This window comes from Bos taurus, chromosome 21, assembly GCF_002263795.3.
Source record: "Bos taurus isolate L1 Dominette 01449 registration number 42190680 breed Hereford chromosome 21, ARS-UCD2.0, whole genome shotgun sequence".
NCBI lineage: Eukaryota > Metazoa > Chordata > Mammalia > Artiodactyla > Bovidae > Bos > Bos taurus.
The window spans coordinates 32,976,504-33,002,931 of record NC_037348.1 but is presented as its reverse complement, the minus strand read 5'-3'; the positions used below and the strand labels follow the sequence as shown (position 1 = coordinate 33,002,931).

Sequence of the window (26,428 nt, the reverse complement as noted above, 5' to 3'; positions counted from 1 at the left end):
GAGGGGAGGCAAAAAGCCTACAGCACCCGGTATTCCCAGGCGGTCTCCCATCCAAGTACTAACCAGGCCCGACCCTGCTTAGCTTCCGAGATCAGACGAGATCGGGCGCGTTCAGGGTGGTATGGCCGTAGACGGGGGCGGCTGCCGCCGGGCGCCCTAAGAGCCCTGCGCTGCGCCTGCCTTTCGCTCCGACCTGCCGCTCGGCCCAGCCGGCCGCAGCTCTCCACGGAGCGCGCGCTGCACTTGAGCTGCACGACCCGCGACCGGAGTCCCGGCGGCCGTGCGGCCGGCCGACGCCGCTCCGCCCCCCGCACACCGCCACCCCCGGCCAGCACCCGCCTGGCCCGGCCCGGGGGACCACGGGGCTTCCGGGACCCGGGACCCTGGACCCGGAGCAGCCGGCCCGGCATGCCTGCGGCGGATCGGGCGTGGGGTGGGGTGGGGTGGGGTGGGGTGGGGTGAGGGGCGCGGAGGGGTGAGGCGGGGCGGAGGTCTTGGCGCTCTCCCACCCTGGGACCCTCCAGGCCCGGCCCCGCTCGGAGGCCGCCGCCCCCCTCCGCCACCTCTCCCCCCTCCCCGCCCCGCCTCCCCCCCACCCCCCCCACCCCCCCCCCCACCCCCCCACCAAGGCCTTCGCTGCTCAGGGCCACGTGGCCCCGGAGCTCTCTGGCTTCGGGGCCCGCTGGGGCCCGCGGTCCTCTGAGCCTCCTGCGGGCCTGTGCGCAGCCCAGCCGTGGCCCTGAGCGCCCATCCTGCCCGGCACCTGCCCGGTGCCCAAAGCCACCTGGAGCCACCAGCGCGGTGAACCAAGAGCTCGTCCGCCCCGCCCCGCCCCTTCGCCCTCCCGAGGCCCCCCTTGCCCCCACGCCGCCCTCCAAGCACAGGACCTTCCGGAGGGAGCAGACGAGCGACGTGCAGGCACACGGACAGACACACAGACACTCGCAGGCACCCACGCCACGGGAGACAGCCGGCCGGCGCAAGCGCGGCAGCCAGGGCCACAGCCATAGCACCCGTGGGAGGCCGGGGGTCAGGAGAGACAGAGACAGAAAGAGATGAAGGTTCCGAGACAGACTGGAAGACAGCGAGAGGGAGATACAGACAGACAGACACGAAATACACACACACCTACACACACACCTACACACACACACACACACACACACAGGGTGTGGTCCTTGGAAATACTTCTGTTCTTAGTTGCTCAGTTGTGTCCAACTTTTATGCGACCAATGGACTGCAGCCTACCAGGCTCCTCCGTTCATGGGACTTTCCAGACAAGAGTACTGGAGTGGGCTGCCATTGCCTTTTCCTGTAACTGCATCAGTTCAGTTCAGTTCAGTCGCTCAGTCATGTCCGACTCTTTGCGACCCCATGAATCGCAGCACACCAGGCCTCCCCGTCCATCACCAACTCCCGGAGTTCACCCAGACTCACGTCCATCGAGTCAGTGATGCTATCCAGCCATCTCATCCTCTGTCGTCCCCTTCTCCTCTTGCCCCCAATCCCTCCCAGCATGAGAGTCTTTTCCAATGAGTCAACTCTTCGCATGAGGTGGCCAAAGTACTGGAGTTTCAGCTTTAGCACCATTCCTTCCAAAGAAATCCCAGGGCTGATCTCCTTCAGAATGGACTGGTTGGATCTCCTTGCAGTCCAAGGGACTCTCAAGAGTCTTCTCCAACACCACACTTCAAAGGCATCAATTCTTCAGCGCTCAGCCTTCTTCACAGTCCAACTCTCACATCCATACATGACCACAGGAAAAACCATAGCCTTGACTAGACCAACTTTTGTTGGCAAAGTAACTGCATAGTGATGCACTAATTCAAACTTACTGCTATGGGGGAAAACACCATTTAATGAGACATGAAGACAAAACACAAACCCGACTAAGGAGACACACGCTGTGGACCACAGCAGTGCTATGACCAGATCAAGTGGGGGGATGGGGGAGGGGACATGGATGGGTAAACTACAGCCTCGGGGGCGCGGGGGTTGGGGGGGGTCTGGACTGATGACAACTAAGCAGAGAACAGGATGCAACAGGAAATCAAAATCAATGATGAAAGCAAACACACCGCCAAAGAACTACAATAGCAAAGAAAACATATAGAACTGTTCTTTTACAAATACTCGGAAAGAAATCAAGCATCAAACCACAGAGAAATCGTCAAAGAATTTTAAATATCAACTAATTAGCCAATGATGCAAATTATAAAAAACAGTGTGTCAAAAGACCACAAAATGGACTAGTTACCACTTCACAGGCTGCTAAAATGATTCATAGTTAATTTAATTATAAGCTGACTAACAATGCAGCTAACATGAAATGGGTGGTAACAGAAAAAAGAGATAATACAAGTCCAGTTACAAAGCAGAATGTTGTACACATGATTTCATGGGGTAAATAGCAATGCACTCACAAAACCTAAGCTAAACACGCAAGAAAGCTGGAACATGTGCTTTAGAGCCGCACACTCTGTCACCAAAAGCCCTAGGTCGTCATCCCAGTTTTAGATCCAGAAAAGTGAGGCAGCCCGATGTCCTCCCTGGGGCCGTGGGCTTTTAACCTGGTTTCACACACAGAGCTGGACTGAGCGCATGGCCAGGTCCATCAGCAAGCAGACCAGTGTAGATTCTTGGTTTTGTTCCCACCGCATGCCCTGCACCCTGCAGCCAGGCATCCCCAATGGAAAATGTGCTGCACTGCTCTCACACGCCAGGAGAGCTGCCTATGGTTACTTTCACAAAGCTGTCTGCTCCCTGAGAACAGAAACTTCCCTGCAGCTGCTGTGCCCAGCACAGGCCAGGCCCAATGTTACAGAGGCAGGCTCTGGCTGAGTTCATGATGACGTGCTAAGCCGGTGGTTCAAATAGCAAGACTAATTTGTTACTGAGACATTGTGGAATGATTAAAGACTAGGCAGTTTAAAAAACTTTAGACCTCTGAGCATAGCAAATGTACCTGATTTTCTTCTGGGTAAAAAGAGAAAAAACAAACAAAAAAGAAAACCAGTGTGCTCAGGGAGAGATGCGGCAGGGAGGAGGCAGACATATACCAGTGTCATGATGCCCAGTGGGTCTCCCTCCTGGGCTGGGCTGTGCTGCCTCCTTCGGGGCTTGGTGTGCCCACTGCTGGGTGGGCAGGAGCCGGCACATGAGGAGGCGGGATGCAGGTTGAGGGAGCTCACTGATTTAAAATGACGGAGGTATGTGAGACAGCAAAAGAAACACAGATGTATAGAACAGTCTTTTGGACTCTTTGGGAGAGGGAGAGGGTGGGATGATTTGGGAGAATGGCATTGAAACATGTGTAATACCATAAAAGAAACGAATCGCCAGTCCAGGTTCGATGTGGGATACAGGATGCCTGGGGCTGGTGTATGGGATGACCCAGATTGGGGAGGGAGGTGGGAGAGGGGTTCAGGATGGGGAGCACATGTACACCCGTGGCGGATTCTGTTGATGTATGGCAAAACCAATACAATATTGTAAAGGAATTAGCCTCCAATTAAAATAAATAAATTTTAATTAAAACAATTAATAAAATACAATGAAAAACTAAAACATTGCCGGGGTCCAGCCCTGGCTGATCCAGGGTATTCGAAGGAGAGACGGCGTAGGCGAAAATCAGGAAACAACTGCTTAATTAAACATTAATTAAGGATATAAAGAGTAATAGAATGAGGATAGCTCAGTGAGAAAATTCAGTGGAGAAAAGCAGCTGAAATAAGGATAGCTCAGTAGGAAAATTCAGTGAAGAAAAGAGGCTGAGTAGCTTGGTTTACTCGGGAGACCAATAAAACTTCAAGACAAGAAGTTTGCACCACTTACGTAGGCCGCAGGCGTCCTTCCGTTCTCCCGAAGGAGAGGAGACACTGAGGCCTCCCAGGTCGGATATTAGAAGCCCAGGCATAGTTAGCAAGCATGGCGGGTTCCACGCTCCAGATGGAGACTCAGCCAGAATTTGGGAGAGAGAGCGACATGGGGAGACCAAGTTTGGGTGAACAAGGCCTACACTTTATTTTCCAAAGTAGTTTTTATACCTTAAGTTATGCATAGAGGATAATGGGGGAAGGGGTAGAGTCATGCAGCAAGCCAGGCTTTCTTCCTGCAAACTTCGCTGCTCCGCAGACACTCAGGGCTCATCCCCAGCAGCTGGAAAACTCCCGTATGTGGGGAAGGCAGTGTTGACGCGAGGGTGTGGAGCTGACTAGGACAGGATTGGCTGTCTGGGGTTGGGGCGTCCAGGGTCCCCCTGGAGCCCACTCTCAGGTCCCACGGCGGGACCTGCACCTGCTCTGCTTTCCCCTTGGCACCCCACCTCCCCTTCGGCCCGTGCCTGCTCTGACCTCCCTCTCCCGCGTGAAGTCCGTGGATCACAATCACCGGTCTGCCTGGAACACTGTCTGCACTGCTCTCATTGTTTTTAAAGGTGTCTCAAACAACCCGCAGCAGAAAGGGCTCGGACCCACACCTCGGAGCTGAGCACCACTGGTGTCTCCCATTAAAGCAGAGGTGAGCGTGTTACCAGACTCTGGGCTAACAGGCCCAGCACAGTGCCTCAGGCCCTGAGCACTAAGGCCTGGGCCTGCAGTTGCCAGGAGCTCACGTCAAGCAGTGGCCTTGGCTTGAGAGGCAGGGTTGGCCCCGGCGGCGTTGACTGTGAAGCCAGCGTGCACTGCAGGGACTGCCCTAGGGGGCTGTGCTCGAGTGCTTGTCCCTGGGAAGAGGGTGGTGCCGTTCACGTGCAGGGAGTCCCTAAACCTGGCGAGGACAGGGCCCTTCCTCCCCAAGGACAGGACACCGCCATACGTCGTGCAGAGTGGCCAGCGGCCCGACCACCAGCTCACGCCTGCTCGCGGGTCACACTTGCTGCTCTGCTCGGGGGTTTTGCGAAGGAACACTGTGTTGCATAGGAGATTGGAAGGTCAGGGAATCTCCCGGAGCCGACACCTGTCTTCCCTGCCTGTCTCCCTTCCCTCCTGACAGGAACTGTTCCCTTCTCTCCTCCACTGTCCACCCAAGGGTCATGGGGCCAGAACACCACTGGGAATCTGGGTAGGGGGTACGACACAGTCCCACTGTGGACTGCGGACCCTCGAGGGTCCTCTGAGGGCCACAGAGGCCTCCGGGTTGGGTCGCCACCCAACCATCACCTCCCAGTCCCCTCGCGGGATGCAGCCTCCATCTCTTTCCCCCTCATCACCCGAAGCTCTATCCCCCCCGGAGAAGGTCTCAGAGACAAGGTGACCAATTCCTCTGGGAGGCCCACTAAATATGCTGTGCCTGCCCTGCCTGTGAGCCAGGTTTTCAGTCCCCACTCCCTTTCTCCTGAGCCAGCATAGTGCCCCCCACCCAGCCCACAGTGCCCGCAAGCCCCACTCCGAAGCCCCACCTGTGCTGCTACATCACTGCCGTGACCCCTCGAGAGCTGCCTCCTGGAGACACCCCTCCCTCGCACCAGCCGCTGTGGCCCACTGTCTTCAGAGCACAGCGGGCCCTCCTGCCCCGCGGCTGCTTCCTCTTCTCGTCTCTCACACTCACTGACACACAGGGGACTGGTGACCAGGCCCCAGGTTTCTCCATCTGAGCCCCCCAACCATGCCAGGCCTCGGGTCCTGGCACCAGGGCCCTCCTCATTACCCAAAAACCCCCAAGAGCAGGAGGCCATGTCCACCTCCTCTTTCTCCACTGTCTACACAGTCTGCCTCACACTCACCTTGTCCACCCCGGGAGCAGGGGTTCCCCACTTCTGACAGCACCAGCCTCTCACCTTGGGGGAGCTCTACCAGCAAGTCCAGCCATGTCCCCTCCATATTGCAGGGCACGTGCTCTCCTTGAACTCCACCCACTGTGGTTTCGGACTCCACCTGCCAGTTTCTGGCTCTGCCTTTGTCTCAAATGATATCCCCTTACTCTAGAAGAAGGCTGGGTTGGGGCCCTGGACTGTGAGGATCCCCTAAGTACACAAACACAGAAATATGCGTATGGGCTCCAAACTGTCTCCTAAGTCAGGCTTCAAGCAGTAGTCGATTTCCTACAGATGAATGAATGTCACCAGTTAAGCACTTAATGACCTTTGCTAAAGTTTGTCTCTCACTTGTGACCATTTTCCGTGAAGAAGCCAAAGAAACATTTAAATACTTAATAAGAATTACCACCCCTCGAACAATGAGGAAGAAAAAATCAGGATGCTCAGTAATCTGCTCGCCTCATTCACAAGCCAGGTGATTCCTCCCACCGCAGTCAACGGCAAGTCATGTCTCAGTCTCCATTCATGTAAAAAAGACTACAGGTCATTAACCTTCTGCGACTCTTCCGAAACATCAGTGTCACAGTCTGTCAGGCCCCTCAAATGAATACACCCAAATATCAACTGGTCGCCCCACACTTCCAAATCTCTGCCTGTGGTTTTGAGTGTTGTCAATACTGTGACTACCACTCCATGGTACCAAGTTTGACCCTAAGGAACGATGCTTGTCTCTTCCCTCTCGCTGGTCACGAAGCTACAGGCTCCTTGAGGTGCGACCATGAGCAACACCCAGTCATACTGTCCACACACCAGACAGGCCCTTGTCACACTCGACAGCGCTGAGGGGAGCTGCCCGGGGAGCAGCCTACCCATAGTGGAAGGGAGCCCCTCGCACTCTCATCTGGTCCAGTTCAGCTCTCAGGGTTTCCAGGTTTAGAATCAGCTGGTCCTACGAAACAGCAAATGACACAGCCTGCACCGCTTGCTTTCCTGATGTAAAATGACTTGCACCAAAATGTGCAGAACAGGTTATGTGAGTAGGTATCCACTCCGAACATTTTAATTCTGAGAAAATGTTCTCTAGGAGTCCCTAGAAAATATAAACACTCAGAACAATATTCACCCATAAACCACAATGAGGAGGAAGTTCCATCTCAGGTGCAGAAAAGGTTTCTCTGGAGGAAACATGGCAAGCCATTAACAACGATGAAGTCTGTAGAGAGAAGCTCGACTTCAGGCGGGGGTTCGGGTCAGGGGGACACAACTCACTCTATTGCCCTCACTCCTCTCATTGCTTTAAACGGTCTCCATGGAGCTCACCTGCATTCCTGGGCATTCCTCACATTCATTCCTCTACAGCCCACTTCACTTCCTTATGGGGTAAAACAAGGCAAACGGGCCAAGTTTCCGAGTCACTCGACTCAACCTGGCAGCTCTGTGCTGTCGGCCATGGCAGTCACTCGCCTCGTGCAGCCCCTGAGCACGTGAGACAGGCTGGTGCAACACTAGATGTGGAAATCACACAGAAGATTTCAAGACTCACAGTGAAAGAAGGATGTCAAGTAGCCCATTGGGTTTTAGGAAATTTTTGATTGTGTAGGTGGCTCGTATTATCTTTCTGACGCACAGCACAGTCCACGTGAAGGGCTCACGCTTTGTCTCAGCTTTCAGGTGAATCCCAGAAAGGACTACTCAGAATTCTGAACCACACATAATGGCCACACACTCTAAATTCAACTATAATGCAAACACATTCAGTGTTCAAAACCAGAAATGCTATACGTGTTACAGCAGTGGATTAGCCATAAGGAAAATGGAACTTGACTTCTGCTAAGCATCTGCTCAAACTCATGTCCATTGAGTTGGTGATGCCATCCAACCATCTCATCCTCTGTCATCCACTCTCTTCCTGCCTTCAATCTTTCCCAGCATCAGGGTCTTTTCCAATATGAAAATTCATATTAAAAAACTGGAAATAATTACCTCAAGCATTTTTTAAATGTAATAACAAAGTTGGCAAGGCTGTGTTTTATAAAATGAGCATCAATTTCAAGGTTTAAAAAGCTGTTTTAGAATCTACTGTATAAAAGAAATGGAGAGAAGAATGATCTAGTTGAGATTGGCTTTGTGTTAAAAATTGCTGAGATTAATTGATGGGTCATGGGTATTTATTATACTACTCCATCCACTTTTGTGCATGTTTGAAATTTTCCATTGTAATACATTTAAAAACAGTTTATTTTCTGTTAGAACAGAGTCTTCTCCAGCAACACAATTCGAAAGCATCAGTTCTTCAGGGCTCAGCCTTCTTTATGGTCCAATTCTCACACCCATCACGTGACTACTGGAAAACCATAGCTTTGGACTATATGGATCTTTGTTGGCAAAGTGATGTCTCTACTTTTCAATATGCTGTCTATGTTTGTCATAGCTTTCCAAGGAGCAAGCATTTTTTAATCTCATGGCTGCAGTCACCGTCTGCAGTGATTTTTGAGCCCAAGGAAATAAAACCTGTCACAGCTTCCACAATAAGGCATCGGCATTCAAAGATTTTTAAAGCAAAACAAAAGTTGACTTTGAATTGGCTTAGTCATAAACAGCATCCTGATCTCAACGCCTCTGACAGCAGTTCTGAAAGTAAGGAAGAGCACCCCTGATCGGGAGCCATTGAGCTCTCTGCCTAACTGGGAGGCGCCTCACCACAGGTCTCACAATGGAGTCAGAACCACTGCCCCCTGAGCCCTGTCTTGAGGCTCTGCAGTCCAGGCCCAAGAACACAGGATAGTGGGGACAGTACTGACACGTGAGGCTGGACCTGGGATCCCCACTCCATTTCTGAATGGTCTGTATCTCCGTGTGGCCAACCTTTCCAGGAAACCTCTCTCAGGACTCGGTGATGCGAGCCTCCACCATCACCCTTTCCTGACGTTCCCTCTGTCGCAGCGCAACTACGGTTCTCCTCTTGCCTAGGAGCAGCCATTCTACACAAACACCGAGTCTGGGCCAGCAGTTTGGCATGTGGGACTCAAGCGCCACGTCCGAGGCAAGCAGGCTCCACACCTGGGCACCATGCCTTCAGTTTCATGGGCCCCGGGCTGGCACCGTCAGGTTTGTTTGAGGGACAGTCCTGAGGTCCACCTGTATTCCAAGCAGCTCCCCGGACTGGCTGGTCAGAGCAACAAACAGCCTCTTTGAATGTGGGGACGCCCTGGCCCCTGCCCACCGCCTATGGGCGACCACCTCTGGCCCTGCTCCCGAGGAGGTGGTGCCCCGATCAGCAGATGGGGCCACACACACACACACACTCCGTGGCAGCGACGGGAGCGCGGCGGAGAAAGGCAGCGCTGGCCCCCGCCCAAGCCGCGTCTCCCGCCCAGAAGCTGCCTCCCCGTCAGCACAGGCACCCGCTGCAGCTCCTTGTTCTTCTCCTCCAGTTGGGCCTCCATCTGGCGCAGCCTATCCTCGATGCTGCCCTGTCGCTCTCCCGCCCGTCGGCCAAGAACACCGTCAACTCCGCTTGCAACGACCCTGTCCTGACGACACGCGGGCTGTGACCGCAGGGGCGGCAAGCGGGCCATGCTCTGTGCGGACCACGGGCCCCGGGTTCGCGGGGCTCACGGAGGGTTCTGGTGACCCGCTCATGAGAGGAGACGTGCTCCACCCCCCACCCCACCCCACGCACCCCCCCGCCCCCCGCCCCGGGCCCCACACCCCGGCCCCTGCGCTCCCTCCTCGGATTGCCTGTGGCGAGCCAGCGCAGGCAGCAGGCAGCAGCAAGCGCGAGGTACAAGTTCTACCTTCTTAGGCTGGGAAGGAAGTTCGAACTGTTTAGCCTCCTGACTGGTAGAGCTTCCGAAAGACAAAAGGTCGGACTACAAGGCCAACCGCGGACGGACAGCAGAGATGCCAGGGGAGAGGAGAAATCAAGCCTGGAGAGGAAGATCACAGGCAGAAGGGCGCCCCCTGGCGGCTGTTAATGACCCTGCTCTGGGAGGGTCTGCGAGCACCGGACACCGGCGGCCGCCCGCGACCTTATGGCCCCTCAGCCGCTCACTGAGCTCCGCGCAACGCTCCCGACAGCTGCGCCAGCACAGACCCGGCCCGACTCTCCATGCCCAGCCAGTGCCCACCGGCAGAGCGGGGCAACACCTTTCCCGCCAGAAGGACGGGGTGGCTGGCTGGTTGGCAGTGGGGACGATGCCCCCAGCAGCGCCACATCCCAGGGACGCAGCCTCTCACCCGCGGGCTCCCGGGGATGGCGAGCAGGGAGTGGGGCCCCAGGTCTGCACGTGCCCCACTGTGACTTCTTCAACAAGTGTATGGATAGACTTAAAACTGTTCATTACAGAGCTTTCTGGCCATCTCTTAAACGAGAATGGGATTTTCTAGGTCTCTATCCCTGCTAAGATTTGAATTGCTGACTGAAACTCTGAGCAGCAGTGACTCGGAGCTGAAGCGTCCTGGGGACACACCAGAACAAAACTGGAGGAAAATTAACGGAGACATGACACAGAAGTGGAGGCTGCCTGACAACTCAGGGAGCGCTCCCATCTCAGACAGGGCAGCACGACCCCCGTGTCTTCGGTCCTGTGTGGACTGAACAGCACGGGCAGGGGCGCAGTGGACAGCAGGGGAACAGGCGCTCCCTGCGCCTGCCCCCCAGGGACCAGAAGAGCACCTTGGAGAGCGCGGCCACCCTCTGTGCCTGCTCCGCCTCCACCTCCGGCAGTGTCTCGCCTTCCGCAGCGTCTGCTGCAGCTTTTCTACCAGCTCCAGGCGCTCCTGCAACTGCGGTTCTTATCCTCTGTCTACAAAGGGAGAGCAGAGGATCAAAACAGGCCGAGAGGTGTAGCCACTGTCGCTTTAAGTAAGTTGAGACAAAACCTAAATGCATGTGGTCTACTGGATTCGTTCTGTTTCCGAAGCTGCGTTAGGGTAAATTTTCTCTGTGTTCCTGGGCTTGGTCTCAGTGAGCAGAACACCTGCCCGAGTATTTGCTTTTCCTAAACCTTCCCCAAGGATGTCTTAAAAAAAAAAAAAAAAGTTCTTATATATTAAAGATCAGTTTTCTGTAGAATCTTACTCATTGACAAGTTAAGGGAAGAAGGGTTCAGTACGGATCCTTCTTAAAACATCACGAGAATCATCATTTAGAGGGAACCCTACTGACCGTAGATGGCCACGGGCGTGTAAGCCAAATATGGCTTTCATCTCCTCTGAAATACAGACCTGATAAGAAAGTGCCTGGTGAAATGCCAGTCAACTAATATTTGTAAATGCACGATTATTCTTTTAACAGATCTTCTTACTCTGAAAAACTTCAATGTAGAACATTTAGACAGATTCTTTTTTAAAAAAGAAAAAAATTAAAGTATCTATAAGCTCAGGTTCCTGAGAGGTTAGCATTTGTTTCTAAGCAGCTTTTCTTACATTTTCTGTGTGTGTATTACTCTATGTACGTACACAAACAATATGCTATGGCTTTAAAACCCGCAGAAAACAATAGCATATGGGACATAGTATTTTCTGAATCTGCCTTTACAGCCATTATTTTGTATATCGTAATGCTCTTAATTAGCAATTGCCCCATCATACATTTCCAATGGCTTTCTAGTATTTTATCTTTGTGGTGGGGACAATGATACACTTTGGGCACGCACCAGACTGACTCACTTGTTTTGGAAGAAGCCAGATTTGGTTTTCCTGGTTAAATCCTGATTATTTGAGACCACTCGGGAACAGGAGTGAGTAAGGCTCACCAAACCACAGGAAAGTACAAAACCCTAGTCAGACCGGACCTCTAACCCTGCCTTTTGTCACAGTGACCTCAGTTCCCAACAGGCAGCCAGCTGCCGTGAAGTTCCCCGCTGCTCTCTGCTCTTTCGGTAAAAACTCTAACAAGCCAACAGATTCATGTTCAAGTAAAACAAGAGTCAGGAATGGAATTCCACAAAATGGTTAAACCAAGTCCCAAATAATTCAAACCTGTAAGTTGCAGTCACCCCCAATTTTTTTAAAATGTATTTCCTTCCAGTACAGCTGGTTTTACCATGATGTATATCCACACTTTTGAATGCAATATTTTAGGGTCATAAGAACTTTACACTGGGACTTGATTTCCAACGTGGGAGTCACATGAAAAGATCTTTACCTTCCTTCCTCAGTAATTCACTACTATAAAAGTCAGACACAGTTCATAAAGGCCATTACCTGTCGATGCTTAGAATCCTTATTTGCAATTTCATTTTCAAGTTTATCATTGACGTCGTCCTAAGTTTCAAATCAAACATAAACTTAACATCCTCAAAATAAAAGTCCTAGACATGGCAGTTTTCTCGGACGTGAGCAAAAATGCGCCTACCTGAAATGTCGCATTTGCCACGATTGGCACTCATCTGTCTAAACGTTCTGTCCAGCCACTCGGTTTACCAAGCTTCTTTTCTACATAATAAACCCAAACAGCAAACAACAAGTATCCTAAACTACCCTGTTATTGCAAGAATTCCAGGAGGGAAGGTATCTGGCATGAAGTCAGGACCTCTGTCTGCTACACCATACAGGCGGGCTTGACCCAGAGCAGGGAGGGACCCTCAACAGATCCAACAGGGAGCTCTGAGGCTCGTTTCCTCGAGTAAAAGTTTGGAAAAGTCTCATGCAATTTCCTCAGAATTTAAGTAAGGATACTAATGAGTGGAAACAAAGTCAAATTGTACACAACTGGGAGCAGCCTTCTCAAGCCTAGTTCTTTCCAAAGCAGAGTTACACCACATGTATGAAACGCTCAAACCAGGACCAGAACTTGCTGCTGGTGCAACTCCTGTCCGCCACTTCAAAATCCATTTCAGGTCCCTCCTGGTCACTAAGTAACCAATGTGGGCAAAGTCCTAACGTTAAAAGTGAAAGGTCTTAAAAACGCTTTCTCTAGAATTCTATACGTATGAAACTCTGACACCTAATCTCCTCCTGTTGCCAAAGAGTAGTGTGAATAAGTTATACAAACCTGTGCAAATATTTCTGTTTTGAGTTCTCACACAGAATTATTCACACCAAGCTACTAAACAAGTACACCTGCTGTACCACATGTTGGAGGGGTTCTCTCTGAGACGGTCTCATGGGGGAGGGGGGGCAGGGTGGGCACTGTCTCTCTGAGCACAGAGGAGAGGCACGGCTCACAGGTGGAGGCCGGAGCCCCCAGCACTCTTCTGTTTTCACAGTGACCGCTAGGGAGTTTCTCATAAATCACGACACCCGCAGACACGACCGCCAGAAACATCACGATTCCACATGGTTACACAGTTTGGGCCTGAGGATCTGAGGGTGAGCAAATGCCACTTGACTTGTCTGACCGCCGGTATCACTGTCACACATCCCTTCAAGGAGCGGAACCTCAGAAAACTCGAGAAGATGGCCAGGCAAGCTGCCTCAGCAGAGCCCACACAGCATGCTCCCATCTCTCCGAGAGAACAGGCTCCACAGGTGTCACCAGACTCGCCTGAGTGAATCAGAAGCAAATTTCAGCATCATCAGGAACACATTCGACAGGCAGTTGCGGGGGGCGGGGGGCGGGGATGAACCGGGAGACTCGGGTTGACATATATACAGCACTGATACTACACATAAAGTCAACGAGTGAGGACCTAGTGTACAGCACAGGGAAGTCTGCTCAGTGCTCTGTGGTGAAGCAAATGGGCAGGAAATCTAAAAGAGAGACAGACACGTAAATAGATAGATAGATAGATAGATGACTGATTCACGTTGCTGTACAGCAGAAATTGACACAGCAGTGTAAAGCAACTATACGCCAATAAATGAATGAATGGATGAATGAATTTTTTTAAAAAAGGAACACAGTGGGCCCCCTAGAACTTGTGGAAAGGAGGAGTCCACACCCAGGGTGCGGCACAGCGTCAGGGCTGCCCTCATGTTGGTCCACTGCCAACGGACCGCCTGGACCAGGCCTCTTCTACCCCAGAGACCTCGACGCGGAGGCAGGGAGGCAGCCAGTTGTGGTCTGTCCAGTGCTCTGCTCTTACTCACGCAGCCATCCAAGGCTGAGATCCCCGGGAGAACAAGAAACCCACATTCCACCTCAGGACAACAGACACAGCCGCCGTCACTCACTCTGCGGACATCCCGCTGCAGTTTCCTGTTCACGTCCTCGGACTTCAGGAAGTCCTTCCTGGCTGTGTCCAGGTCCTCCTCCAGCTCTGTCACGTGGGCAGAGAGGGCTGCCAGGCGCTCCTTCATCTGGCTCTACTCCCATGACTGCCTCTCTATGATTTCCTGGAGCTTGATCACCTTAGCCAGGTCTTCCTCATGGCTTAGAGAACTGTTGGAGGGTCGCTAAGGGGGAAAGGAAACCTTACACAGCCTGGTTTTGGGAGGGAGGGAACACAGTACCTCCCAGCAATCGGTGAGGTCAAAACTGCCTTCTGTGCTCTGGGAGCTCACAGGACCCTCACGGCCACTCAGACCTACATGGTGCATCGGTGAGAGGTCCCAACACCCCTGCATAAAATGGATGGTAAGACGAGAACCCGACAGAGAGCGAGACCAAGTACTTGCCTTTCCATTGGCGCTTGGCATGTTTTCTTGCTCGTGATGTACATCAAGCACCCTGTCCATTAGTATTTTTCCCCTGTTATTCTCCTCTGTAAGAATCATCTGCTAAAACCAAAAAATTGAATCACAGTAAAGAAGTAAAGACAGCAAAACTCCCACTGGAAAAAACTCAACTCTAAACTGAAAACACAACATAAAAAGAAAATACATGGTGATGCTATCCATCCCGAATACCACCAGGTGATCAGAGTCAGAATTTGTCTTCTTCTGGACAAAGGGGTACTTAAGAGATCCTGCAGCTCTGAGCCACAAGTCTAGTTTCAGTTCAGTTCAGTTCAGTTGTTCAGTCATGTGTGACTCTTTGCAAACCCCATGAATCACAGCACACCAGGCCTCCCTGTCCATCACCAACTCCCGGAGTTCACTCAGACTCACGTCCATCAAGTCAGTGATGCCATCCAGCCATCTCATCCTCTGTCGTCCCCTTCTCCTCCTGCCCCCAATCCCTCCCAGCATCAGAGTCTTTTCCAATGAGTCAACTCTTCGCATGAGGTGGCCAAAGTACTGGAATTTCAACTTTAGCATCATTCCTTCCAAAGAAATCCCAGGGCTGATCTCCTTCAGAATGGACTGGTTGGATCTCCTTGCAGTCCAAGGGACTCTCAAGAGTCTTCTCCAACACCACACTTCAAAAGCATCAATTCTTCGGCGCTCAGCCTTCTTCACAGTCCAACTCTCCACACCATACATGATCACAGGAAAAACCATAGCCTTGACTAGACGAACCTTTGTTGGCAAAGTAATGTCTCTGCTTTTCAATATGCTATCTAGGTTGGTCATAACTTTCCTTCCAAGGAGTAAGCGTCTTTTAATTTCATGGCTGCAGTCACCATCTGTAGTGATTTTGGAGCCCAGAAAAATAAAGTCTGACACTGTTTCCACTGTTTCCCCATCTATTTCCCATGAAGTGGTGGGACTGGATGCCATGATCTTCGTTTTCTGAATGTTCAGCTTTAAGCCAACTTTTTCACTCTCCACTTTCACTTTCATCAAGAGGCTTTTGAGTTCCTCTTCACTTTCTGCCATAAGGGTGGTGTCATCTGCATATCTGAGGTTATTGATATTTCTCCCGGCAATCTTGATTCCAGCTTGTGTTTCTTCCAGTCCAGTGTTTCTCATGACGTACTCTGCATATAAGTTAAATAAACAGGGTGACAATATACAGCCTTGACGAACTCCTTTTCCTATTTGGAACCAGTCTGTTGTTCCATGTCCAGTTCTAACTGTTGCTTCCTGACCTGCATACAAATTTCTCAAGAGGCAAGATCAGGTGGTCTGGTATTCCCATCTCTTTCAGAATTTTCCACAGTTTATTGTGATCCACACGTCAAAGGCTTTAGCTGCAATCCAAGATTTCAAACAAAAGGGAAGCCCAGTGAGGGAGCTGGAGACTGAGAGGGCCGCTCCTTCCCTCGGGGCATCTGAAGCAAAGCCCAACTCTGCGAAAGAAAAGGCAGGAAAAAGTCAAGCAGAGGGGGCTGGCTAACACAGCTCTAGAGGGTTCCTTGGCTGTGGAGACAAAAAATCGAGCGCGAGGCCTGATGAGTCAGTCCAGATGTCCAGAAAACGTACCAACACTCTGCCAAACGGCTGAGCGCTGAGCATCAGTCACCTCGTGGTGCTCAGGAGACAGACGGTGGGCTTCAGGACCTGCCGAGAATGGGGGGCCCTGGAAGCACCCCCGGCTTCCAGAGCGAGACGCCGGAAAGCTCCCTGGTGGTCGGGGAAGAAGGTGAGACTGAGCTCACAAGGACCCCCAGCCTCAAGTCCCTCAGGCCCTGAGTGAACAGATAGCTCTGTCCCCACTGGAGATCTGCGTCTGAGGAAACGCTGGAGAAGGCAGCATCACTCAGAACCTCTAGGGTTTTCCAAACATAGTGTCCAACATGCAACCTAAAAAGCAAAAAGAGGGTGTAACAACAAACAGGACCAAGAGAAAAAGGAACTGAACCAGATGCAGAGGTATCAGATGTATATCAGCGTATCAGAGGTATGCTACAGGTATCAGATGCAAACGTCACCTGTTCAAAAATATACTTGACAAAGGAAAAATTTCTGAGAATCAAAACTGACTCTAGAACTTTACAATAACAGTGACTGAATTTAAGAACTCAGTCTGTGGGCTTAACATGAGATTGGATGCAGCTGAAGAGAGGATCAGTGAACTGAAGGATGGATTGGTTAAAAACATATATATAAGAGGGAAAAAGTATAGAATATATTAAAGGAGCCTGTTTGTTAAACTACATTGTTAAAAACTATAAAATGGGGACCCTCATGGTGGAGAAAAAGACAGAAAGGGGAATAAGAAATGCCTCCAGGGGTTGAAACTAAAAGAGCCTCTTAATGAAAGTGAAAGGGGAGAGTGAAAAAGTGGCATAAAACTCAACATTCAAAAAATGAAGATCATGGCATCCGGCCCCATCACTTCATGGCAAATAAATGGGAAAACAGTGGAAACAGTGACAGACTTTATTTCTTGGGCTCCAAAATTACTGCAGATGGTGAAATTAAAAGATGCTTGCTTCTTGGAAGGAAAACCTATGACAAACCTAGACAGCATATTAAAAAGCAGAGACATACTCTGCCAACAAAGGTTCATTTAGTCAAAGCTATGGTTTTTCCAGTAGTCATGTATGGATGTGAGAGTTGGCCCATGAAGAAGGGAAGAACACCAAAAGAATCAATGCTTCTAAACTGGGGAGTTGGAGAAGACTCTTGAGAGCCCCATGGACTTACTAGGAGATCCAATCAGTCAATCCTAATGCAAATCAGTCCTGAATATTCATTGGAAAGACTGATGCTGAAGCTCCAATACTTTGGCCACCTGATGCGAAGAACTGACTCATTGGTAAAGAACCTGATGATGGGGAAGACTGAAGGCAGGAGGGAAGGGGACGACAGAGGAACGAGCCTGGTTGGATGGCATCAACCGACTCAGTGGACATGAGCTTGAGCAAGCTCCGGGAGTTGGTGATGGACAGGGAAGCCTGGCGTGCTGCAGTCCATGGGGTTGCAACGGCATGGGTCAGACACGGAGCGACTGAACTGACTGACAGGGACAGTGCCAAGAGTTGGTTCAAGAATCAGACCATTGAGTCAAAAATGAAAACCACACATTGGTTTTCAGCAGCTCTGCGGGTGCCTAAGGCAAGAAGAAAATGTTCAAGTGCTCAGAGGGAAAAAGGTGTGGCTTTAATGGCACAATACTGAGAGCTGACTTTCCAAGAACAAGGAAATCAGAAGATAATGGACTGGCATCTGTAAAATGCTGAAAAACAAATAACCACCAACCTGGAATTCTATACCCAACACAAACACTCTCAAAGGGAAAGCAAAATAGAGACTTTTAGGGCAAATGGAAATGAGACACTTATCACCCACAGACATGAACTAAAAAAATATTAAGGCAGTGCTTTGGGAAAAAGAAAAGTAGTCTCTGACGGAAATATAAAAAACAAGTCAAGACCAACAATGAGGTAACTTTGAGGATAAATCTTAACTCTACAAAACAATGATGTTAACGCCAAAAATATATCAAACAATTTAAAGTATAACAGTGACAAGGTGGAAACAGTCTTGTCGGGGAGGCAGTAAAAGTACTAAGTTAGACTTGAATGTAAAACACACGCTGTGTCTGCGAATGTGCACCCACAACCTGACAGAGGAGCACAGAAACTAGAGAAACACTTCATACTTCTAAAAGAAAGGCAAGAGCAAAGAACACAGACTAGGTAGACAAACAGAAATCACACAGCAACATGGTGTCTACACACTGAAATATCAACATTATAAACAGAGCCAAATACTGTCATTAAAAGATAAAGTGTCCAACTGATTAAAATGAAAACTATATACTATTCATAGAGGTATATGTTAAGATGGAAGGTATTTTAGACAGGTGAAAGTAAAAGATATCCAGGCCAACAAGGACAGAAAACTGACATGGCAATATCACTGTCAAATAGTGTCTAAAGAAAGAAGCATTACTAGCGATAAAAAGGAGCATCTCATACTGATACAAGTTCAGTCTAGCAAGAAGATGAGGATTCTAAATTTGAATGTACCTAATAACATAACCTCAAAATATTCAATATATAAAAACTGACAGGAAATAGAAAAGGAGTAACAGCCGAGTTCATAATCCCAGTGGGAGACGTTAAAGACACATCTCTCGTGGAACTGGGCTCCCTGGTACGTAGTCACCTGCAGCCATGAAGTACCTGAAATGTGGCTGGCTCTACAATGAGATGCGCTGCAAGCCTGAAACACACACTGGATTTTAAAGACTTAGCATGAAAAAAAGAACGTGAAATATTTCATTAGGTTTTATCATGTTGATTACACACTGAAATGATATATTTGTGTGTTAAAATAAAATATATTACAGGTAATTTCACCTACTTCTGCTTTTATTCAACGTGGCTACCGGAATCTGAATTACATGAGTGACAAACCTGATGTAACTGATACACATGGAACATTGCATCCCACTGATACATATTATTTTCAAGAGCCCAAGGAACATATAACAAAAAGAATATATATTGGGCCATTAGGAAAGCACAAATTATTTCAAAGGACTGAAATAATGCAGGGTATGCTTAGGGACTGCAAATGGGCTGACAGTTTATGGGCCCTCAAACTTCACCCGCACGTGGTGATGAATCCTAGGAGGCAGGCACTCTGGGAGAGGTCAGGCCAGGAAGGAAATGGGCTCCCGTGCTGCGAGGACAGGGAGAAGCAGCAGGCAGTCTAGGAAACCAGGAAACAGGCCTCACCAGACGTGGCACCTGCTGGTGATCTTGGGACTCCCAGCCTCCAGGCCTACAAGAAACAACTTTCTGTTTCTTTACCAGCTAGTCTACGGGATTTATAACAGTAGCCCAAAAAGACAAAGACAGGGTTCTTTGATAGTGAAGGACAGGGGAAGACTGGCGTGCTGGCAGTTCATGCGTCACAAAGAGTCCAACATGACTGTATCAAATGATCACCTCCACCACCACCACCTGATCTGAAACGGAACTCATCCCTTAGGCTATTTAGTCTGTTTAGCACAGGCCAAAATGACTTGTATATTTTTATTTCTCCAAAAGTGCCCCTTGATAGCATTTTACAGCCTGTACATAATAATATGAATACTTAGAAGCCCCTAAATAAACAGAAGTAAATACTTTAAAAGAAAAAAAAAACAAAAACAAAAAACTAAGTACTGGAAAATTACTGTTATTTAAATAAATACATAAGATGAAACATATTCTAGGAATAAACTTTACTGATTTTAAAACTGTAAAATAAACATTATTCTGAAAACTCAAGCTATATTTCAACAGACCAACTCTTTTCAGGCATTAAATATTACTTTCTCAAAGAATTATTTAACACACATTTTTTAAAAAGTGTTCTTGGCAAAAAATAGTTGGTGTAAAGCATTTTAAAATCCAAGCAGTGAATTCCTGTTTTCAGCAAGGACATTCATTTTAAATATTTTAAAAATACTTTACATAAGCCCACTTTTCTTCAAATCAGGGACTGAAATACATGCAATTTACTTTAAACCCAACTGGGTATCTGGAAACAATGTGATCAACTACCTGAAACATTTTTCAAAATGTTTGAAAGTTTCATTAATATGAGGAATGACTACAAAAGAAACCGCACTGATATTCAAGTGAAACATATATTCAAATATTACATTTTCCAAGACACCTGAGGAGGCTACCTCAAGGATAACTCATTGCTTAATACATTTTAAAAACCTCTCATTAGAAATTATCATCAAAAAGTTGACAAGCATTCTTTTAGGCATGCTCCAGTAACAGTAAATCTTACTCAGTTATGTATGGAATATCACTTCAATAGGAATTCAATAGCTCTAGTGCTCAGTTTACAAGTCTGTATAAAATTCCTCTGAAGTAAAAATCCTGAATGAAAACTAATATTAAAATTCTAGTGTTTGAGTTTCATTAATATGAGGTACCCAGAGCAGTCAAATTCATAGAGAAATAAAGTAGAACAATGTTTGCCAAAGGCCAAGGAGACAGGGAGGAATGGAGAACTGCAGAATTTCAGTTTGGAAAGATGAAACTTCTCTCTTTACTTCAAAGATACCATGACAGAGGATTTTTACAAGATGAAATACTGACTCTTTCAAAGAGCAAGACAGTCCCTGCTGCTGCTGCTGCTAAGTTGCTTCAGTTGTGTCTGACTCTGTGCGACCCCAGAGACGGCAGCACACCAGGCTCCCCCGTCCCTGGGATTCTCCAGGCAGAACACGGGAGTGGGTTGCCATTTCCTTCTCCAATGCATGAAAGGGAAAAGTGAAAGTGAAGTTGCTCAGTCAGTGACCGACTCTTAGTGACTCCATGGACTGCAGCCTACCAGGCTGCCGGGGTCCAGCCCCAGCTGATCCAGGGTATTCAAAGGAGAGACGCCTAGGCGACTATTTATATTGCTAATTAGAGATATAAAGAATAATAGAATGAGGATAGCTCAGTTAGGAAAATTCAGTGGAGAAAAGAGGCCTGAGTAGCTTGGTTTACGCGGGAGACCAACAAAACTTCAAGACAAGAAGTTCTGCACCACTTACGTAGGCCGAAGGCGCCCTCTTGAATAGCGGAAAGTGCTCACCCTAGACACCTTCTCGAGTGGGTCTTAGAAGCCCAGGCATAATTAGTAAGCATGGTGGGTTCCGAGCTCCAGATGGAGCTTCAGCCAGAATGTGAAAAGAATTGACATGGGGAGACCAAGCGCTGGTGAGCAAGGCCCGTAGCTTTATTTTCAACAGGGGCTTATATACCCTAATTTACACATAGAGGATAATAGGGGATGCAAAGTCAGCAGTCTTTGATTCTTATCAAAATCCAGGGTTTCTTTCCTGCAATTTATCGTATACAAATGTTTTAGGTGATTATACATCATCTTCTGGCCAGAAGGCATACTAACATTTTATGACTCTTGACAAGGACTTATCAACAAAGACTTATTTCTCTAAGAGATATTATTTTAAGGTTTGGCGCCAATCTTCCAAAGATAAATTGCATTCCTATAGGGTGGATATGTAATGGGTTTACAACAAAGGAAAGAATTTATTCCTTAAGGGTCTAAGTTACTAACACCAAGGCCACTACTTATTTTTTCTACATACCCACTATTAATTAATACACATTCAAGGATACAATTCAGGGGATGTGAAAACTTGGCAAACAAGCATTGACTCATCAATGAAATCCTTTACTAGTCTTATTCTGACAGTTTCTAATTCTCTGAGAGGCTCTAAGCTATTTGAATATCTTAAGCTTCCCGTGCCTCTCAAGGCTGGGAGACTGTAAACAATCGTATGCATAGCTGTAGGAGTCCGGGTAAACTTGTCAGGCGAGCTAGAGAGCCATCTGAGGGGTTTGGATTTAAACACTCCTAATTGCCCAGGAACTTTATTAATTGGAGCTGTAAGTTAACTCTTTGACAGAGAGAGCGAGATGGTGGTGGGGGACAGCCCCCAGTAAAGTCAGAGGTGAGAGCACAAAGCAATAAAGTAGGCAGACTCTGGTTTTTTGGGGGAAGATACTCGAGAATATCTGGGGAGACTCCCGAGGCTCGATCCCGCCTTTGCGTATGCCGAGCCTCCTTCCTCATGACCTTTGTCACGAGTGGAATGCCTCACCGGCTCCCGGCACCAGGCTCCTCCATCCATGGGACCTTCCAGGCAAGAGCACTGGAGTGGGGTGCCACTGCCTTCTCCGAGACAGTCCCTATTCATTGTAAAAACTGTTTCAAAGAACACGAGGAAAAGACCTCACTTTATGAAGTTATTACATCCTTGACACCAAAAAGGAAAAATACGTGGCAAGAAAAGAAAAACTATTTAATATCACAGTCTATATCTCTCATGAGTATAGACACAAAAATCTTAAATAAAACATAAGAACTGGAATGTGAGATATGAACTTGGCCTTGCCTGCAGCAACAGGATTTCTACAAAGAATACATAAGAGAATTTACACACAATTAGGAGCTAAGCAGAAGAGTTTCAGAGGGCAATGCTCAATATAAGGTCAATATAATAAAAATCAGTGGCATTCTTGTAGACCAGCAATAACCAACTGAAAAATTGTAACAGAGAAAAGATCTCATTCACAATTGAAACAAACACTGTAAAGTACCTAGGAACAAATTAATGAATACATACATAAAGAAACAAAAAGATACTAAAACTCAGTATCACAAAGATAGAAATTTTCCCTGGATTCATTTAAAACCTAAAACAATTTCAAACAAAATACAAACTGTTTCTCATGAAGAAATTATTCTAAAATTCAAACAGAAGAGTGCCAGAAACAGTTAAATAATTTTGAAGAAGCATAAGGTAGAGGAAATGTGGGATTGAAACAAGGTTGTTCAAACAGAGCAGTAAATAAGACAGCCTAAAAATGGAACTTGTATATTACAGCAATGCATTACTATTCAGGATGGTCTATTTGATAAATGGTGCAAAAAGCACCATTCATATGAAAAACTAAAATTGTTACTCATAACATAGATAAAAAATGAGTTTCGAGAGATTAGAGCCATGAATTTAAAAATCAAATTTAAAAAACTGCTGGAAAAAACGGCAGACCATTTTTATGATTTTTAGAGGTAGGGAGGCATTTCTTAAAACACAAAAGGCAACGAAAACACAAAGTGAAAAGATAAGCTAGAGAGCAGGATGTCTGCAATGCAAGTAACTGACGAAGAATTAAAACAAGAATAACAACAAAAAGGCAAATAACCTGACAGAGCGGAAGACAAAGGCAACAAACCAGGCAAATCACACCAAGAGAAACTCCAAACAGCCAGTAAACATATGAAAACACCGAGGCACAAGGGAAATAAAAGTAAACATCAAGACAGGCTTGAGATATTGTTTCAAAGGTTGACAAAAACTTAAAAGCCTGAGAACACCAAGATGGGGAGAAATGGGGAATTCCAACTCTATACTGACAGTGTAAATTAAAATAAACCACTTGAGTTTGAAGATGCCTATATGTTAAATGCCCATGACTACACTTTTGGGTATACACCCCATGAACATTCTTGGTCATGTACAAGGAAGGTAGGTATACACACAGTAAACACTTGGAACTCTATGTCCATCAGCAAAAATAATGAGTAAATGAATTAAAGTATATTTGTCCATTAAATCTCTCTACTGCAGTTAAAATGAACAAGTTAGTGTACACATACTGTCGTGTATATTCTCAATAACTTAAACATGGCATTTGCTAAAGTTTGGTACTGAATGGTTTTAAAAAAAGTTTATGTATGTATGTCTGTGTGTAAAATAACAGTTAACAGCAGCAACAAAAAATGAAAAACAGAGTAACAGAACATTCGAGCACTTATTATACAGAAGGCACTCTTCTAACTGCATGTAGATGCCTAAAAACAGTCCTAGGAGACAGATTCTACTACTATTTCTATCTAACATGATTACTCTTTTATTACTATGAGATTCTATTACTCATTCTACAGATGAGGAATTGAAGTGGAAGAGGTGAAGTTGATCTAAAGCTATAAAAAACTAGTAAATAATTAGAGTGAGATATGAAGCCAGGATTCCTGACCCAGACTTTATACCTTAATAACTACGTTAGTTATTATACCATTTTCTATTCTTTTTAAGATGTTGGAAATCCAACATTATTTCTTGTAAGTTGGAAATAAAAACACTTATAGAACTCTATAACTTTAAAGAAATGAATACATGCACAGGTTTTTATATAGCTCAAACTGGTTCTAAAGATGCTAAAGATTTTAGGAATGTTTTGAAAATAGTGGCATCCCAACTACTCTAATTTACTAATTTACATGTTTGAGGTCTGGTATTTTTCAGATCATTATTTCAGAGCCAAACATTATTTTTTTTTTATAGTCTAAGATAATATATAATTTGGCAATCGTAGAAACCTTACATGGTGAAGCACATGATGTAATTCAATCATCTCTTTCTCATTAGAGGCAAAATTTGATTACATAGCTTCAGGACTGAAAACTCAACTTCAGGACTGAAAACTCATATTAAGAGTTTTTTAATAAGCAATTCTATCAAGAAATGTAATAAAATTTCAATTATTCATTTTTTCTGGTCTCTCAATTATAGGTTGGTTTTTTAAAAAGCCAGTAAGCTAATATTTATAATATTATATATAACTTATAATAATTAAATGTAATTTTGTGTAGAATTATTTATACCACAAAAATAAAAAAGGAAGTGGCATTTTCAGTCATCAAGTATTTACGAGAATTGACTATGTGCTAATTACACACTCCTTGTTTCCAGTAAAATTGGAACGTTTCTTAAAATGTCTTTTCTTCTCAATCTACACATTCCCATTCTCAATGCCATCATCTACTAACCTATAGAACATGCTTTGAAAAAATATGAAAAAGATGTTCTTGCATTTAAAGAGTTCAGTATTAGGGGAAAGAGACAAGTAAACAGACGTTATCTATAATGCATAAGTACTTTAATGAAGTGAGCAAGTCACTTAACATTTTCTAAGCCTCAAATGAGATAGATGTTTAAGAACTCTAAATTACAGAGGGAACTTGAATAAACCATCTCTAAAGTCCCTCTCTAGATCTAAAATTCCTATGATTATCTGATCTCTTTAAATTAAAAGGTAAATCACAAAATATTCAGTATGCAAAAAAGAAAAACTAACACCAACTAAAAGATGAAACTGTTTGTACAAATGCATTCTAATTTTTTTCAAAACTGTTAAAACTCCCGTTCTAAGTATCAGTAAAATTTCCACAGACACTGTCTTTTAATCAACATCTTCCCCTCAAACCTGCAGACTTCTAAGTAATCCACAAGCAACTATTTTGTGATAACAGAAGTAAAGTGCTTTTAAGCTCATGGCTTGGACTCACGAAAGTCATCTTTTAAAAGGAAGATGTTAACAGAAACGTGTGTGTGACATTCTTACTACAATAAATTTGTTCATTAACTTCACTTCAAAATTTTAATGTTCAGGTTTTTCATGAAGAGTTAAAAAATAAAAAACAGCTAAGATTAGCTCTTTTTCACTGTTAAATATTTTGAAATTTAGAACAAGGTTTCCCTTACCTGATATGGACATGGAATGCGATATTCTCTGCAGCGTTCTTGTATCCACGTTGCTTCCCAGATGCCGTGGTAAGCTTACTCATAAAAGTAGCATCCAATTACAACCATGAGCTGGTACGAGATACAGAGTGCTGAAAACACCAATCTGGATCATAAACTTCACCAGTTTATCCTGGTTCTCGGAATCTCAACTCGCATTCTAAATATAATGCCGGCTAAAAGGAGTGAAACCCCAACTACCACATACAGGCAGAGGGTGCAAGAAAAAAATAACTCAAGGCATCAACATCGTAGAGGCCAACAAATCACATGCCACTGATAGTGTCCACCTTCAATTTTATTCATCGCTAAAAGGATGATGGTCAGCGTTCCAGGGATGCCCCATGCACTGGCATGAAACAGCAAGAATTTCTTCTCAATAGCTTCACTACCCCACTTTGGCACAGCTGCCAAGAACCACGTGATGGTAAGATCACCCATCAAATGCTGTAAAAAAAAAAAATAGAGTATCATAAGGAGCATGATACAGGCTTTATGAGATCCTTGGGTCACTGTGGAAGCCTGATACTGTGCAGAGCTGGACGCACTGCAGGCGACTCGGTCCTCAAGCAAAAAACCCAATAAAGAAAATTAATGACTGCATCATGTAGCAGTGGCATAAATTATAATGGGTCTTTCAGGATAACAGAATCTTATCACATCAATCAAAAAAGTTAAAAAAGTAAACAACGTGGCAGAGAGGGCAAATGACTGAAATCAATCCTATGAAATACAGAGCAAATGAAAGCTCTTCTCTCCTAAAGTACATATTTGGACAAGGAGGTGAACAATCACGCACTTGCAAAAAGTAACAGCCAAGATCAGGATCAATTTTCAACTCTCGGGGACACCAAAAGCCATAGTCCCTCTGCACTGCCACTGAGGCTCCTTCAGAAGGA

At 46.5% G+C, this 26,428-nt stretch overlaps 1 long non-coding RNA gene, 1 other non-coding gene and 1 pseudogene across 2 annotated transcripts; all 3 read right to left on the bottom strand.

Moving 5' to 3' along the window:
- Positions 1 to 14: 14 nt before the first annotated feature.
- Positions 15 to 133, bottom strand: LOC112443250 (5S ribosomal RNA). Its single transcript, XR_003031596.1, has one exon. It is a non-coding gene; the product is annotated as a 5S ribosomal RNA (ribosomal RNA).
- Positions 134 to 5,717: 5,584 nt separating this feature from the next.
- LOC132343361 (uncharacterized) lies at positions 5,718 to 14,352 on the bottom strand. Its single transcript, XR_009492159.1, has 2 exons — positions 13,877 to 14,352; positions 5,718 to 6,704 (listed from the first exon to the last, which is right to left on the bottom strand). It is a non-coding gene; the product is annotated as an uncharacterized lncRNA (long non-coding RNA).
- A 1,786-nt stretch (positions 14,353 to 16,138) lies between these two features.
- LOC112443188 (frizzled-3-like) lies at positions 16,139 to 26,428 on the bottom strand (annotated as a pseudogene).